Below are 17,491 nucleotides of genomic sequence, written 5' to 3'. Positions count from 1 at the left end.
CCAGATCAGCCAGAAGGAAGGAGGACGGGAAGACGGTAAATAAATTCATTTTCAAAAACCCGCTCCAGCGGCAGCAACATAAAACGCCACTCTCTCCTAGTTATTAAACATAGCACCGAAAATTGGGGGATTAAACCATGAAGCGCTCTCTAGCTGGCCATAAATTTCAATTTTTCCCCTGCTTGGTGCATAATGATGCCTTGATAAGCGTCCTATTATTGGTGCATCTGCAACACATCCCGTCTTTCTGGAGCCGAAGCGCTGCTCTGCAGCAGATGGTGGCCATTGTGTTTACACATCAGCACTTTATGATTGCGTTCCCTCACGTCTGCAGTAAAGAAGAAAGCTGTAATTGAGTTTTTAATGGCTCTGCACATTGTTCATTAACATTACATGAGTGTGTTCTGACAAATGACAGCTGAAGGAACGTCATCGCCCAGCAGACCTCGGCTGGGGCTGCTTCGCTGCTGTTTGAGAAGTGAAATTACAGCAACCATTGAGGGCTGAATGTAAACTTGAAAGGAAGGCTGTCAAAATGCTCAACTGCAAAACCTTCAGAACCAGACTCAGGCACACAGTGTTTTTTTTAAAGAGCAAACTCCCCCTCCCAACATAAAGAAATGGGTTTTCTATCAGGTGCATGAGCACGTTTTCAGACACAGTTTTTTGCTCGTTGCCAAAGAACAACCCTATCTCCAAGAAAATAAATCTGACACCTGTCCTTTTTAAGGTAGAACAAAGCAACGTGGACTAATCTGGGTTGGAGGGGCCTCAGGTCAAGCCCCTGCTCAAAGCAGGGTCAGCTGTGAGCTTACCACTGATGGTAAACTCTTCCAAAGCTCCCAAGGGGACTGCCCATCCTCTCTGGAAAACCTGTTCCATTGCTTGACTGCCCTCAGAGTTTTTCTTTATAATCAGTCCAAAATCTCTCATTCCAGTTTTCCTTTGCCTCTCATCCTCCAGCCACCCACTGCAGTAAAGATTCCAAGGTGAATATTCCCAATAATCTCCTTGTAGGTAGCTATGGATCTGGGAGGTGTGATTTCCCTTTGCAGGGGTGCTTTGACTCTTTCCCAGTATTTCATCCCCAACAGACTAGGATTAGGGTCAGAGCCAGTTCACTGTCCTGTACACTGACCTGGGAGCCCTGAATCACAAATATTACTACAGAAGGACAGGTCAAAGCACAGCCCCCTCTGCCAGCCAGGTAACCTTTCCTAGGAAAGTTTCCACAGTTTGTTTTTGCACAACTTTTGGTAAAGCACATATTTATAATACTGTCAAGTCAATCTGGATGTCACAGAACAGATGTTGAGAACTATCTGTGCTAACTATGAAAAAAATATGTTTAAGGACAATATAAGAAAAAGTCCATCTACCTCAACACTTGGTTTCCAGCAGTGACCAAGTGGCCACTTTAAGCAGAACACAAGAATCAGGGCACTGTGAAGCAGAATTTACCATTTCAAGTTTCTGACAGTCAGCAATATCAAGATTTTTAAGGTCAAAGCTCCATCTATCCCTGTCATTGATTAGCTACCCATTGATCTTCTTCCCAACATCTTTCTTGAGTCAGTCTGGAATAAGACTCTGTCAACAAGCTCTAGAGTTTAATTATACATTGTGCTGGATAAAATAAGTTAATATTTCTATGCACTTGCTTTAAGCTACTGTCACTTAATCTGCAGTTCTTTTTTTATGAAAATTTATGATTGCCTACCTGCTCCACACTTCCCACATTTTTATATCCCTATTCATGTATAACAAGGGAACAAGGCTCAGAAATCTCTTTCCCTGACTGATGTACTACAGACATCGACATCTGTACAAACTTAGAATTAAACAAGGTGTATCTCATAACCATATCCCTTTTCCAAGTATGAGGACAAAATCAGACCCATGGGTTTTATTTCTCAAATGTGAGTCATACTGAATTAATCTACTAGTGAAATAAAAAGAGTTTGATTCATAGATAAATATGAATATAAATGGCAAGTTGAGTTCAGTATCATTCATGAGCACAATTCATTCACCTGGGAAATTGTTGGATAACAGGGAAGTATTTTTTAAAGAGACAGTCTACTATTTGTAAAGAGCTTTTCTTCTGGAAATTAATGTCATGAAAAGAATTGTGGGGGGATTTTTTGTATGAAAAATCTTCTCAGAAAAGGACTGATGCCATATTACTGTAGTCACTGCAAATATTTGCTTTCATTATTTATAGAAAGTGAAGACTGTGGCATAAACACTTCACCAATGCTCCCTGGGAGATGGGGTGTGTGACAAAAGCAGTCTGGTTTGCTCATTTCCAAAATATCCTTGGGAGGGGACAAGTTTGCAACTCTCTTGCTTTATGTATAAAACCAAATAATTATAGAACAAGACTCAGAACCAGGAAAACCAAGTTTCCCACAGGTACATAATTGCCAGCTGCAGACTTTTGCATTGATTCCACTGAATTCCAGTGGCATCCAGACACTGCTGTCCATAAAATACACGTAGTTTGTTATCAAACTGCACTCCTTCTACAAGTCTTTTCCAAAATCTGAATACTGGTGACCCAAAGACATTGAAAGATGATCCCAAACTAGGAGTGGCCTCCAGCCGAGTAACAACTGCCCTTTATCCACCCCTGATGTAAATGCTGAAGCAAAAAACTTCTACTGCATCATCTGCAACTCAGATGGGAAATATTAAACCCCTGAGAGAAGAAACAAGACAAAAAATATAATTGATTACACAGAAAAAAAAAATCACATTTTAGTGGCTTGCTGGTGGATCAAGAGTCACCAAACCCTCTTCAACTATGAAATCCAGATGGGAAGGGATCAAATGACTGATAAACCAACAAGTGCCTAATTAGCAGAGGGCTTTAAGGAGAATAATGGGATTGCTGCAGGAGGCTGTGAAGCAGGGAGCTGGGAAGGAGCCTATTTGTTAGTGGGATGCTCTTTTAACCTTGCAAGAGTATTTAAATCACCCCCTGAAAACAGCTCCTTCCCTGCTGCCGTTAAAAAGCATTCTTCTTATCATGTAACATCACGGCCAACTCTTGGTCACATCGTCCTGTGGCCTTTCCAAGGACAGGCAATGAGAGACACTGGCACATTTGCAGCACAAAGATAACAAGCAGCATTCAGGCTCTGATTTCCTCCTTTCCTCAGTGACAAATGGGGATTTTTTTTTATTGACCCCAAGAAAATGAAACTGAAATGTGAACTCTCATAAAAAGAGCAACGAGAAGAAGCACTTGGGAGCACGAGAGAATCCAACACAGTGGAGACAAGGGGAAACTTCTGAGTAGAGGAGGGGCTTCTGGTTGTCTCAATTTGTCAGATAGGCACGATCCAGAACTGCAAGAAAAGTGACTGTAGCACCACAGAAACGACAAGGCAATGAAAAATCACAGCTTCTCCCCACTGCTGGTTTCTGGCCTCAGTTACAGGGCAGAGTGGTTTTCAGTATTTCACGCTCAGTATGGCAACCCCACTAGATCCAGTGGGGAAGATCAGCACAAAAAGGTTAATTCTCATCTGTATGGACACAACCACAGCAGAGATACTTCACTATGCTTCAAGATGCCAGAAAAGCTTGTTTTAAAGACAGGTGTTGGGTCAGACAGTTCCTGAAGGCACTGACATCTAACATTTCCAGTCTATCACAAGAACTGCACTGTTTATCACAAAGACCCGTGACTAAATTTCTCACTTCAGGGTGCAAGATGATCCAGCACTGCTGTCCCACCTGCACCTCCAGAGCACAGTCCTTCCCTCCTGAAAAACCAACACAAAGAGCTGCTGTTTGCTACAGCAGCAGCAGCACTCAAACCACGTCTTCCTCTTACCAGCAAACTCAAATTTTTATTTACAACTCAAATCATTGTTCATGAGAACTCAGGAGAGCACCACTACTCTGCAGTTACAGTCGTGTGACAACTGTTCTGCAAAGAACAGAATCACACAATCACAGAATCACACAATCACACAATGGTTTGGCTTGGAAGGGACCTTAAAAGTCACCAAGTTCCACCTCCTGCCATGGGCAGGGACACCTTCCACTAGCCCAGGTTGCTCCAAGCCCCGTCCAACCTGGCCTTGGACACTTCCAGGGATGGGATATCCTTACATGACATGTATCTCATCCTTATCTCTAGGCTCCACTGTTATTTCCAGAGTTTTCTTCCCAACATTTCATAAACTTTTCATTAACAAAAGTCCAATTACTGAAAGCCTGGGTTCACTGAGAAGCAAAAAATTGTGTGTGCTGTAGAATCAGAAACAATTCTATAAATCTCAACAGTGAAAAACTTTTTAATAGATTCATTGCCAGCATCCAGAGTTGCTAAGGTCACTGCAGGAGTATCCCTCACCAGTGTCCTTATTCCATTATTTATAAACATGGTATGAATTGTTTGGCTGTGCTATTCCAAAAAGCAAAAGGTCCATTAGCACTGGAGCCACAACAGTCTATCAAGTAAAGGCATCTTATAATAATAAACATGCAATTCTCTGTAAACAATAGACAAGAATTCTCTGCAAATTTAATTATCTTTGTTACATCATTTTTCAAAACTGATGAAAATGTAAACTAAACCCTGGAAACTGTTTATTTGCTTTTTAATTCCAGCAGCCTGACAACTACTTATCCTACCAATCAGTATCTTACCACCCTGGTAAAACACAGGCAACTGATTTAAGCACTTAATAATGTTTAGGTTATTAAATGGGCAAATTAAAAAAAAAAAAGGGGGGGGAATGGCCATAATTCAACATAATATCTTTGTTTATAGACATCACAAATCTTGTTGTTAGCACCCAAGAGCTTTATTACAGCTGAGCCTTGAAAGTGAAGGCCCACAGAAATGAGTTGTAGGGACACGAGTCGGCCTCTGCTCAGAGCCTCTCACACAAAGGCTGTTCCAGAAGGCTCAGGATTCAGCTGAACAACAAATCTGACCTCACCTGGTTTAACCTGTGGCATAATCTGCTGCCAAATGCACCTTTCTCTTGTGGAAATGGCAGCACTTCAGTTAAGTCTCAATAAACGCCCTCCAAAAAATTTGCATCAAAAATTTAAGTTCAAGATGCAGAACTGTAAAATGGTCAGAGTTGGAAGGAACCTCAAAGATCATCCCATTCCACCCCCTGCCATGGGCAGGAACACCTTCCACCAGCCCAGGTTGCTCCAAGCCCTGTCCAACCTGGCCCTGGACACTTCCAGGGATGGGGCAGCCACAGCTTCTCTGGGCAACCTGTTCCAGTAATGAGCATCATTTATAATAAGATGCTGAATAACTCTCTTAGGATGAAATAACAACACTAAAGGAGCTCAAAGACAGAGATTAGTAAAGACTTCCTCAAAAAAGTAATTGCTACTTATTCTGCATTCCTCAGATTTGTATCTGAAGATGGTACTTATTTTAAAAACTAAATTCTGCATCCTGTTAAAACACAATGGTTAAAAATACAAATCTCTTCAAGTAGGTAGATACAGATTCAAAGAAAATGTGTTTTAGATTGGTGAATACAAGCAACTCAATAATTAAACCACTGCATCTCAGCCACTGCAACATAAGCTCCTCAGAGGGGGCAGCAAGACTAAGCCAAAAAAAGTCTGTTGTTCCTCAGTATAAAACCTGTCAGCAGAAACATGATTTCAGATGCCTAAATGTACATGACATGCACAAAACAAGGATTAAAACCTCCGTTTTCAAATGCTCTCTTTCCCACTAATGTCTGATATCTGTAACGGTCAAAAGACATGAAAAAACCCCCTAATAAGCCATGATTATCCTCACAGACTGTTCTGCATTACCCACACACAATGGCTGATCAATTAAGCCATTACAAACTCAACAACACTCCTTTGCCAGGGCAGCCTTTGTTCTCCACTTCTATTTTGTGGTGACCTTATTTTCCAGCTCTGATTCTTCTTTGAACGCATCTTTTTATTTTCACCTAATTCTCTCCTCTAGCAACATTTTAAAAGCTGAAGGACACACACCACAAACTGCATCCTGCCTTCTTCTCCCTTCCCAAGGATGCAGCAGGTGGTTGTTCCATGCAGCCTCCTATGGTTGTGTGGATGGATGGCTCCAGGTTCATAATAAGGCTCATTTTATTTTGGTTTAATTTGGCTACTCTAAAGCCACCCTATCAGGTGGTTGCCCCGGTGCTGTTCAGGGTTCTCAGCACTGGCCTACTGGGTCTAAAAAAGGCCTGCTGTGTCTTCAGTGCCTTGAGAGACCATCAGCCAAGACAGCTCTTACTAAGTTAATAAACTGTGATTATCTTCTTGCTGCTGTGTTTAATTAAAACTGACATAAAATCTAAATCACTGGGCCAGCTGGACCCTAAAGGTTGAACCAACAAGGACACTGTGGAAGCCACTCTAGAAGTGCCTTTGGCATCTTCAAGGCAGCTGCCAGAAGTATTTTGGTGAAAACGTGGCTTTCCTGGGAAGAACTGAACTCCAGAGTTCAAGTACATACTTATTTTCAATACATCAGCCTCCTTCTTTGCTTAATCATTAAGGACAAATAGCTAAATATATTTTATTACATAATTCTGGAGTACCAGAAGTGGTTTACATGTCAGGCAGAATTATATGTCTCATTAGTAGGCACACAGCCACATTGCCAGCCAACATTTATGATCTCTGCAACTCCTGTAACGCTTCCATATGTTTTGTATATGTAACATTTTCTAGGAGACTGGAGAGGGATTATTCCCTTTTAGATCTGTGGTATAAAAACCCAGATTAAACATAATGCCAAGAGGCAACTCCAGCAAACGACGTCTGAAGAGGAATTGTCTCTTCAACAGTTTGTTTTTACATAACTGTGTTCCAGCCATATGGTCACTTCTGTGCACGTTCGAGGAACCAACACCACAGCTCCAAACCCAGACTGTGGCACAGGTTATGTGCTATTTTTGCAGCCCACTTCCAACTTGGCTGAGCTCGGTTTCCAGGCGCCGGGCGCTGCTATTCCGGGGGCGCTGCGGAATCGCCGGGGATGGAATGTGGCGCAGAGAATCCCAAAATAATCCGGGCCATCTCACGAGCCACCCCAGAGTGTGGTAGCACAACCACTTCTCAAAAGGAGCAGCTCTGAAGTGCCAAAGCAGAGGCTGGTGCAGACCCCGCAGGGGGCGTGTTGGCACGGGAGGAAGGAGCCTCAGTCATCCCAACCCACGGCTTCACCAGCTCTGATCCCTTCACCAGTTGCTCATCCCCACAGCAACTAAAGGAGAGCAGGTTCTTCTTTTGAACACAATGTTTGTTTGCCTGTCCTAACCCCTGTTATAACTACAGTAACCTGAGCAGGGGGTTACTGGCAGCACCCTCTTTCTCAGGGGTGCCCTCTGTTCAGGGGCACATTTTCTAGCTGGATGTTACTGACTGGCATTGCAAGGAGAGAAAAGGAAATGCCACCCTGGAGTAGCTCAGTTGCCAACAATCCTGGCATTCAGAGAAGGTCTCTACGATAAAACACCGATTTAATTCAAATAGAAAATATTTCTCCATCAAGTTATTAATTTGGTGACTGGTTCACACCACAAGACAGAAGTTGTGCTCCAAAAACCCACAAAATGTACACTTGCAATTCAAGATTGTTAAACTAGATCCATCATTACACAAAAGTCTAATTATTATTTAAGGAAACATCTGATAGTTACTGAAACTTCACAAACATTTCTGCTTAAATAACTTGAGTTTTGTTCAGTACAAGGCATTTCTTCGAGTAGCTTGAAATATGCTGCCTTTGAGCCACTGTGTATGTGCCCCTGTTTTAATCAAATAGGCTCAGGACACTGAAAGGACAATTAATTTGCAATATTTTATCATGATTCACTTCTTTTTGATATTATTCAGTAACAGGATTACCACTATCTACAAAGGCTGTTCCTCCCATGTGCTTTTTCGAGCTGTTTGCCTGTGTAAATATTTTTTACTAAATGGTCCAAAAGTACAGAGAGATTTATTTCCTGTGGACTGCAGTTCATTTAGAACCGAACAGTGTTTTATGCATGTTGTTAAATTTTTATTAGAAATTAATGGCATCTACTGAATCACATTTTCTGGTCCAGATTTTCCTGCTGAAAACCACCAGGGCAGGGGACTACAAGAGCCATTCTGAGCTCTGCAGGGGATGGCAGATTGACTTGATACCACTGCTTGGATGGAAACTTCAAATACTGTAACTGCCAAGTTCCTTGATCCAGCTAAACCCACCTTTTTCCCCACATGGTACCTGCCACAGCAAAATGACTTATTTATATGGTCATAAACACATTAAACTAAGAGGATTTCATCTGAGTAACAGGTAAAGACAACCATGTGACAAACCAGTTGTTAGCCCTCTGCCACATTTGACTATTTGCTGTCTCCACTAGTCCAAACCCCCCAGAGAATTTTGTTTCCCCCTGAGGATCACTTTATATAGTAAACTCTGAGGAGATGTTTCAAAAACTTCAAAATCTCTGGTAAATCCAGTTTTAATCCATTATTACACTGGCACAGTGATTTCTGCACAACAGAAAGTCAGTTTTCCTCTGCTGGTTAGTCTCCCATGCTGGACTCGGCCTAAGTGGATTCATCTATTTGTTATTCTTTCAATAATCTTCCCTCCAAGCTTTCTAGGATCATCCCAGTTTCTTTTCTTAGAAAAAAAAATCTCACTGCTCTTCTTTGTATTGCCAATTAAACAGCTATGAAAAAACCCACATTACCAGGACAGCCACTTCACTTAAAAATTTCCTCAGATGATCAAAGTCTTGTTGTTCCTCACCAAAACCAGTCCTTTGCACAACAGTGCCTTGGTCTGATATCCAAGAGAAAGGTCCCTAAAAAGACATGGTAATTTCTAGAATCAAGACTAGTGCAAAGTAATCATTTGGACCCTCTCAAGTGTACATTTTTCTCCAAGTGAAGCAGCTAATTACTGATGTTCTCACTGACTCACCAGTTCTCCTTTCCTGCAACTAAGAGATTTAAATAAACCTCTTAACTTATTCTGAAGTTCTCTCTTCACCCCAACTTCAAGTGTCCACACTACAGTTTGAAATTATTCTTAGCAGGCTCTGTTTCATTTTTTAAAGCAGAACAGCATTTTTATCCTCAAAGTTTACATTTATGTGAAAGGTTGAGAGAATTGGGGCTGCTTAGTCTGGAGAAGAGAAGGTTCTTGGGAGACCTCACAGTTCCTTCCAGGGACTAAAGGGGCTCCAGGAGAGCTGAAGAGGAACTTTGGACAAAGGCTTGGAGTGACAAGACAAGGAGGAACGGCTTCCCACTGCCAGAGGGCAGGGTGAGATGGGATATTCGGGAGGAATTCTCCACTGTGAGGGTGGGGAGGCCCTGGCACAGGTTGCCCAGAGAAGCTGTGGCTGCCCCATCCCTGGGAGTGTCCAAGGCCAGGTTGGATGGGGCTCGGAGCAACCTGGGCTGGTGGAAGGTGTCCCTGCCCACAGTAGGGGGGTGGAATAAGGTGATTTTAAGGTTCCTTCCAACCCAAACCATTCTATAATTCTGTGTTTGACACACTTCCTGATCCAAGCTACAACTGGCAGTAGATTCCTGCATAAAAACCTCAGCTTAATTCTTCCACTGAAAGCAATGGCAAGCTCTTCATGTACTTCAAAAAAAGAGCAGCTCTCCAACACACTCTCAATTCACTAATTCTATTTATCAAAATTGTTGTCATTTAAGCAGGTATAAAACATTTTGGGGGATTACACATTTTAGTCATTAACAGACAAAAACAGTAGGAAAGGTTCCTGGCATAAATAGAAATAAGAACTAAAATTCTGAATTAAATATCTTGGTGTAAAATAAAACATTGAGACCTGATTGGATGTTAAGCTATTACAGCAGAGCATTTAAGATGGCCAAGAGGTAAAGTGAAAACTTCAGTGATGTTCTCAGAACCTGAATGCAGCTTCAGAACTGGCACAAGTTCAAAAGGGAACGGAGATTTTTCCACAGGCAAGGCTTATCCTACAATTTCGAGACTCTGCAGCTGAAACAGGTAGTAAACACTTTGAATAGAAGGAACTCAAATTAAAATATACTTGAGCAGTTCTCCAGGGTTCTGATCCTGCCCTAAATGACCCAGACAAATGAACCTCCCCCCGAACTCTGCATGATCAGCATCAGTGCCAAATTATCAACAAGCATTTTCTCAGTAGGATTATCTGTCTCTGAAAAATAATTACTCCTCATGGCCCTGCAAACAAACAAGCCATTTATGTGGGATTTACACTGAGTTAACTAGAATTTTCACAAATTCCTGCAACCGGCCTGACCTTCTGGATGCAATTAAGCTTTCAGTTTTCCCATTAATCTCCACTACACAAACCCAGTCCAGGATCATACTCCCACTCCTCCCAGTTTAATCTACTGAATTCTACTCTTACTGAAGAGTTATTTCCAGATAGCTCCAGGAGCCAGCATTGTTCTGACATGGATTTTGGGACAGAGTTTTTCCTGACATCCACACCCTGTTTGTTTTTAGAAGGTAGTTTAAACAGCCAGGGGAGCTTCCAGCAAACCAGCATGATTTTCATCCAACTTTTCACTTGTAAGTTCCAACTAAGAGTTGAAGGAAGAGAATTGGGATCCCATCCTCCACATGCACAGAAATGCACCCCCCAGGTTCCTGTCAGCCTCTGGACACGAGACTCTTTAATCCACTGACAATAATATTGTAATTCTGGATGTGCATTAGATTTACCAAAATCAATTGCTGTGTGACAGGTATTCACTGCACTTGTACTGCCACTGGAAATGCTGCTTGGTGTCATTTATTCCCTACTCCTTCAGCTGCCTCCACGACACCAAACTAAGCACTAAAGAAGGCATGTCTTGCTTGTAAGAAAATACATGAGTTGAAAAACACGTGTGTGTATCTGCACGTCAGGCAGTTACAAGCTGCTGATGTTTCCCTGAAGTGATTAAAGCTCTCAGATCTCTTCATGCAAGAAAACTACCCTGATAACTTCATCTTTTGCAGATGCATCCCTCAAATCTTCAAAATATTTGTCAAATAAGTGTTCAGGATTCTTTACTGATCTCTGCAGAACACAGGCAGCACAAGAATCAGCAGGATATTTTAACCTAAACCACCTTGGCTTAAGAAGGCAACTCAGAAGGAAAACTGAGTGCCACTGTTGCCTTCCAGATTGTACTCACCCAGACAGCTTTGGGGACCAAATCACAGGAGAAATAAGAAAATGCCCCCAAATGCATAACTGAATAAGATTACTTCACCCAGCAGTTTACTACTACATACAACAGACCATTGCAAAATCTTATTTATTAATATTACTTAAGCTTGCAACACAGACCAAAAAATAGGCAGATAGAAATGTAGGGGTGTTTACAGTAGAAACTTTGGGTGGATGTTTAACACTTCTCCCCTTCTAGAGTTCCACTCCTCTTTGCCTGACTGCTACCAGTGTCAATCCCACAGGAAGGGCAGCAGGGTCGGCACACATACTCCATCCACGGGTACTAAATGTCACTCCAGTCACAGGTACTAAAATGACACTCCAGTCACAGGTGAACACCTAATAAAGATCAAATTAGAAAGTTTATACCTCTGAAAAAACAACAATCTCCGTGCTTATCATGGAATCACAGAATGGTTTGTGTTGGAAGAGGGACCTTAAAGATCATCTTGTTCCAACCCCCCTGCCATGACAGACACCAGCAGTTTTTACTTAGGAGGTTTTACTGACACATAATCAGAGCAACCTGTAGAATTTTCTCATGACTTCATCATTCCCACAAACCACTGCCCTACTAAACTCATTGTGATGAGTAATCTCATGGAACACAACATATTATCCTTTAAATGACAGTGCATGCACAGGTAGCCGAATGTATTGCCAGGATATTCAATTTATCACCAGCAATATCACATGCTGGATAACTTGAGTATTTCTCAGTCTACCAAAATTTCTCAAAAAAACATATAAATACAAGGGCACTCAGTGCTGTTCCACACACAAAACTATTCCCTTCCCAACCCTATAATATGCTACATTAAAACAAACACTTTGTCTCAAATAACTGTAAAAAATGCCAATAACTTAAGGCACAGTCCCTCTCAATGCTCTGCTCAAAACAGCCCTATCAACACACCATTTTCAGTGGCTGAGTAAGAAAAGTACCCCAGATGGACTCTGCTGATTGGGATACAAATGCAAAAACTACCTGTGAAATCACAAAGCTCTTTTTTCCTTTGTTTAGTGTTTTTTTCCCTTTGTTTAGTGTTCCCTCCCTTTGGTACAGATCCCCACCATGGGAGGCAGAGGAGCCCAGTGTGAGCAGCCCTCCCACCTGACAATTTCCTTTGCAGATTTGCCTGCTTGTGCTGGAAGGAAGAACCCAATTTCCAAAGCTCCAGGCAGTCCATTTAAAACACAACTTCCCGTTTTGAGCACACACACCACTTGCAGCTCGTGCTTTGAGGACACACAATCATGTTTGACCCTTGTAAGGCACAGGCTCAGCCTATTCCACTGCAAACTGGTAACGTGCCCCAGGTTTACATTTGTAACACAGGTATCTTTATGATATTTTGATTTCATAGTGCTGTAGATAGCACATGTTAAATGGAACTCTTCTTTAAAAAAAAATTCATCTTTAAGAATCTTACCCTATTTTTCTTTTTCTCTAAAATATCGCTTCTGCTATCACACCGTTTTCAACAGTTCAAGATTTCTCTAGTCAGTGTATTGCGACAATGCATAAGTGAATTAACAAGAATTAAGATAATTTGCCCCATTTGGCTCAGTTTCTATTTTCTACTCACACAGCCTCTGTCAAGGGGACTAATTTGGAAGAACAGCAGAGTGTAATTTCTTCCTGTTCACAGAATCAGTCAGACTCAGCATGGAACTGTTTCCCTATCAGTTCTCTAAGAGCTGTGTTTCTAAAGAATATATCCTTAACCCTCTTGGAATTCTCTGGATCATTAACATACCTATTTTTCCCTCATATATTTATATTACATGTCAGTGTAGAAGACTGTTTTAACCACTTGCTATTTAGGAAACTACTGAACGAACCTACTTCATCCACAATGATGCTGGAAATGAAGCACTAAGAAGCATCTAAAATTCCCCACAGCACCAAGTTCTGAAGTATTTTGGGGCTTTTTTTTAAGAAATGTAAAACTAAAGTCTGGACAGCTAAACTGACACATTAACAGCAGCACATGCACCGAGGATTTCGACCAACACTGTGACAATACTGGAAATTAAAGATACTGAGCATGAACTGCAGCAACAGCAATGGAAGTAAAACACTGATGCTTTTTCAGGAGAGCATCCACTCCCTCCTACAGCTCTAGGCACCTTTAAACTACAGTTTGTATTACAAGTACAATTTTCAAGTGCCTGTTGCCTGTCCATTCCTGCATTTTGGAGCACTGTGTGCCTGGGTTTGGGTGCCATCCCAGCCCATGGCAGGGGGATTAAAACCAAATGATCTTTAAGGTCCCTTCCAAACCAAGCCTTTCTATGATTCTATGATTTCATGTACTCAGTTACACAGTTTTACACACAAAGTCTCAAAGATGCTTAAAATGTGAAGTGCTACTTATCTGCAACTTGGAAAAAAATATTAATTTAATAACAAGCTCTCAGAGGTGTTGTTATTGGTATTTTGATGTCTAAGATGTTCTACAGGTAAGCCAAGCCACAATCTTTGGGCTCCTCTCCTCAGCACGATGCTTCCAAGCCTGATGTGCAGAATGCCATGGGAATATCCAGGGCTATCCAAGGACACCCAGGCCCAGGAGCTGCTGGGCAGTTAATGAACACCTGCTCACTCACCTTTCCCACACCAAACACCCCCCAAAATCCCAGGTCTTCACAAACATTTAAATCACACGTTTTATATTGAATTCCGAGTATTTTGACCCCCACTGTGGCATTACTGAAAAGTAACCACACTGACAACAAAGTGCAGCTGAAGAAGTTTTAGGCTCGTTACACAGGGACAAATCACAGGAAAAATAAATTCTATCCAGCTCCTGCACTGAATTTCTCAGCTGTTCCAGCTCAGCCCCTGCCCTTGCTAAAGCCCACAGGGAAAGCAGAGTCAAGGCTCCCTGTGCCAAGGTGGAGACAGTGGCAAGGGAGGATTCCTGGGACTCATTCCTCACATTTATCCATCAGAGCCAGGGAGGAGGTGTGATGTGACACTGAACTTCGCTCACCAAGGTGGCCACAGGTGAAACCACAGCCTGGTTTTGCCTCAGGAGTGGCTCCAATGGCTAATGCAGGAGTGAAGCCATGGGATGAGTTCTGTTGCTGCCTCCTCCTGCAAACCTCCCAGCAGCTCCTTAAAAATCAACACTTCCCTAATAAATGTAAATATTGAGAGAACAGTTCCTCCTTCAAAGCAAAGACAGAGTGAACATTAAGGTCGACCTGAAATTAGTCCTATTGGTTTTTATTTCATCAGTGTGAGATTGTGGGGTTTTTTCACTTCAGATAAGGAATATAAAAATTGACAGTCCCCACTTGATAAGAGACTAATTAGCCTGGTATTTTCTCTTTAGATTCAGCTAGCCTGCAATGCTTTCAAATACAATAGTACAAGAAATCTTCTTCCAAACAGTTGCAGAATAACACCTTTCAAAGAGACCCTTCTAAGGCTGGGTAATTAGTTAGCAACCTTGAAACCTTCAAACTGAAGATGTTCTAGGTTTATTATACATGGAAAAAAAAATCACAAGAAAGAGAAATTCGATTCAGCTACTGAGAATCACAGCAAATTTGCTACTGCTTGAAGTTATGCTACCAGAGAATTTGTTGCTAAGACAAGTTTTAAATAGGACAAGGATCTGAAGGTCACCTCCAACACCACAAAATTCAGAATTTCATTTCTTTCATGACTCGGTAGAGACACTTTCCTCATGTTTTGTTGTCCTGATACCTTAACTTCGTTGGGGATTTGCCCCTTTCTGCCCGAAGATGTTGCAAAATTGAAAGTAGATGCAAAAAGTGTGAAAGGAAAACAAGTTGTCCTTCTTCCCCAAAGCGTCCAGCCAGTGCAGCTTCCCTGATTAAAGGCAAACACCACAGCATGTGCGCCCTAATTAATGGAGAGACATGTCCTTAGTGTTCTAAAGTCATAATTGCTCAAATCTATTACCCCACCACAGAGTGTAGCAGCATAATTTAGTCCCTTATGACAGGCTTAGGGAAGAGTACACACTTCTGTAGTGCTTGTTGGAGTGTGTGCTGGTGCATATGTTTGAGAAGAAACATGGATTTATCTTGTTCTGTCCATATAGATTTCCTTCCATTTAATGAATAAGTCATTAGGAGAACAACAGCCAAGCCCTACCCCGCTCACAGAGAAGCTTTTCAAGGCTGATATTGTCTCATCTCAACATATTAACTCAGAAGTTTTATTTTTTATTTTCTTTGGGGCTTTTGCCTCCACAAGGCATCCAGGTGCTTGTTAATGTATGCAGCAAACACACATCCATTGATTTTCTATGGTGAACAATGAAATAGAAATGTAAAAAAAAATCAGAATATCTTTATGTCTCACTTGAATTTTCAATGTCCCACTCGAATCTTCATTTGAACTGCCCACCATTATTATTTACAGCAGCTGTTTGATGGAAGAGTATCCCAGAGATTCCTTCAGAAATCAGGGGATACAGAGTGATCACTATGCTCCAAAATCCTGTGTTTACTTGCTTTTCCCTGTTTACTGGCATGTTCTATCAGTTCTACACAGAGTTCAAGGAGGACTTAAAACACACTTATCTGTTCAAAATCCAATTACAAACATATTCCCCAGTCCTGACATGCTGCCAGAGGATTTCACATCCAAGGGGCAGACTTTGAGCTTCACTTATTAACATGTAAACCAGCTGTGGGAGCTGGGCAAAATGTATCAGAGAACACTCTGTCAACCAGTTCAAAGAACCAAGTCTTTTTAATAACTCTGATGCAGTAATGAAAAAGGAGGTGAGAATACATTAGGAATTTTATTCAGACATCCCAGCAGTTCAGCTGCTTCTGCCAGTCATGTGCCAGCTGCCTTCCTTGCCCCTTAAGGCCAGAGTTTTCCTGCTTATTGCCACAACATCAAAACCCAAACAAACACAAAGCTGTAACTCCCTGGAAGATTTAATCTCAGCGAGGGTGATGTTATGCTTGGCAAAAGGAATAAATCACTGATATTCTCGTGCTTTCCTGGTATGAAGTATCACTCAGAGAGGAAAAAATCCACGGAAAAATGTGAAAGCATTACAAACACCCAGCATTCCATGCAGCTTTCCATGCCATGCTGCTCTACCAACCCCAGCAAGGAATGTGCCAGCACATGCTTTGCATTACTCTTTTTCTGCTCACATGGAAGCAGGATCTTGGGGAAGTAACATAAATGGCCATTCTGGCATGAACTACACTCATTTAGCCCATCAGGCCACCTGTTGAAGAAAAGTTCATGGAGGTCCATGCTTCAGATCCTTGTGAAATTCTAGCAGAAGGGTATGGATGCCAGTTAAATTCCTGACCCAGCTACTCATTTAATGAAACAAAAAAAGGTTGTTGTGGGGTGTGGGGGGAATTATACAAGCGTGTATGTCACCACCATGAGGAGGGGCTGAGTAAAACCTCATACCAGCTCTTTAGCCTGTTACATGGACACCTATCTCATTTAGGAATTATTCCTCAATCCAGCTTGACACCTATGGAACTGTCTGGGTTCTCTAACAGCCTAAATCCTGTATGTGGCATTTTTTTTCAGCTGATGGGTTACTCACTGTTCATTTCTGCTCATCACAACATGTGCCTCTAAGCAACAAAAGCACTGCTTCTATTCCTGGACTGCATCACTGTGCCTTTTACAAGAGGGGAACAACTGCTTCCACAACAAATAGCAAATAGCAGACACATTTCTTCTCAGGCAGACTGAAATTCTCAGTAATAGCCATTTGCCCAAGTTTCTAAACTTCCCCCCCTAAAACCCCAAACCTACTCACGCTGTGACTGATTTTCTCTTGCTCTCTCCAATTTGGTTTTTATTTGGCCTTGGTCAAGAGAATAAGATGAACATCCTTAGAAATGCATGAGAATCATCAGGCTTGGCAGGGTCAGACAGGGGTGCCAGAGGGAGCACGCCAGCAGATTCTGAATGGACTGCAGCAGCTCTGGGAGTTGGGGCAGTATTTGCAGACAAGACCTGTTTTTTTTCAACTGCTGAACCAGCCTTTCCCTTTAATGGCAGAAAGAAACACCAACCCAGTGTCAGTGATACAACTAATCTGGCAAAAAACATATAACCACTGATGTGCAATGAAAAAAGACACAGCAAACAACATATTCCCAACATAGTAAGAGAACAGCAAAGCCTTGCAAGAGTTTCAATTTTTTAAAAAAATTGGATGTTTTATTTTGCTTTTTAGTGTTTTGCATTTGGAAGATACAGTATCAATCACCTTAAAAGTCTTTCT

The sequence above is a fragment of the Manacus vitellinus genome, unplaced genomic scaffold (genome assembly GCF_001715985.3).
Source record: "Manacus vitellinus isolate BGI_N305 unplaced genomic scaffold, ASM171598v3 scaffold_26_pilon, whole genome shotgun sequence".
Taxonomy (NCBI): Eukaryota; Metazoa; Chordata; class Aves; order Passeriformes; family Pipridae; genus Manacus; species Manacus vitellinus.
The sequence above is the reverse complement of the archived record's forward strand: the minus strand, read 5'-3'. Positions refer to the sequence as shown.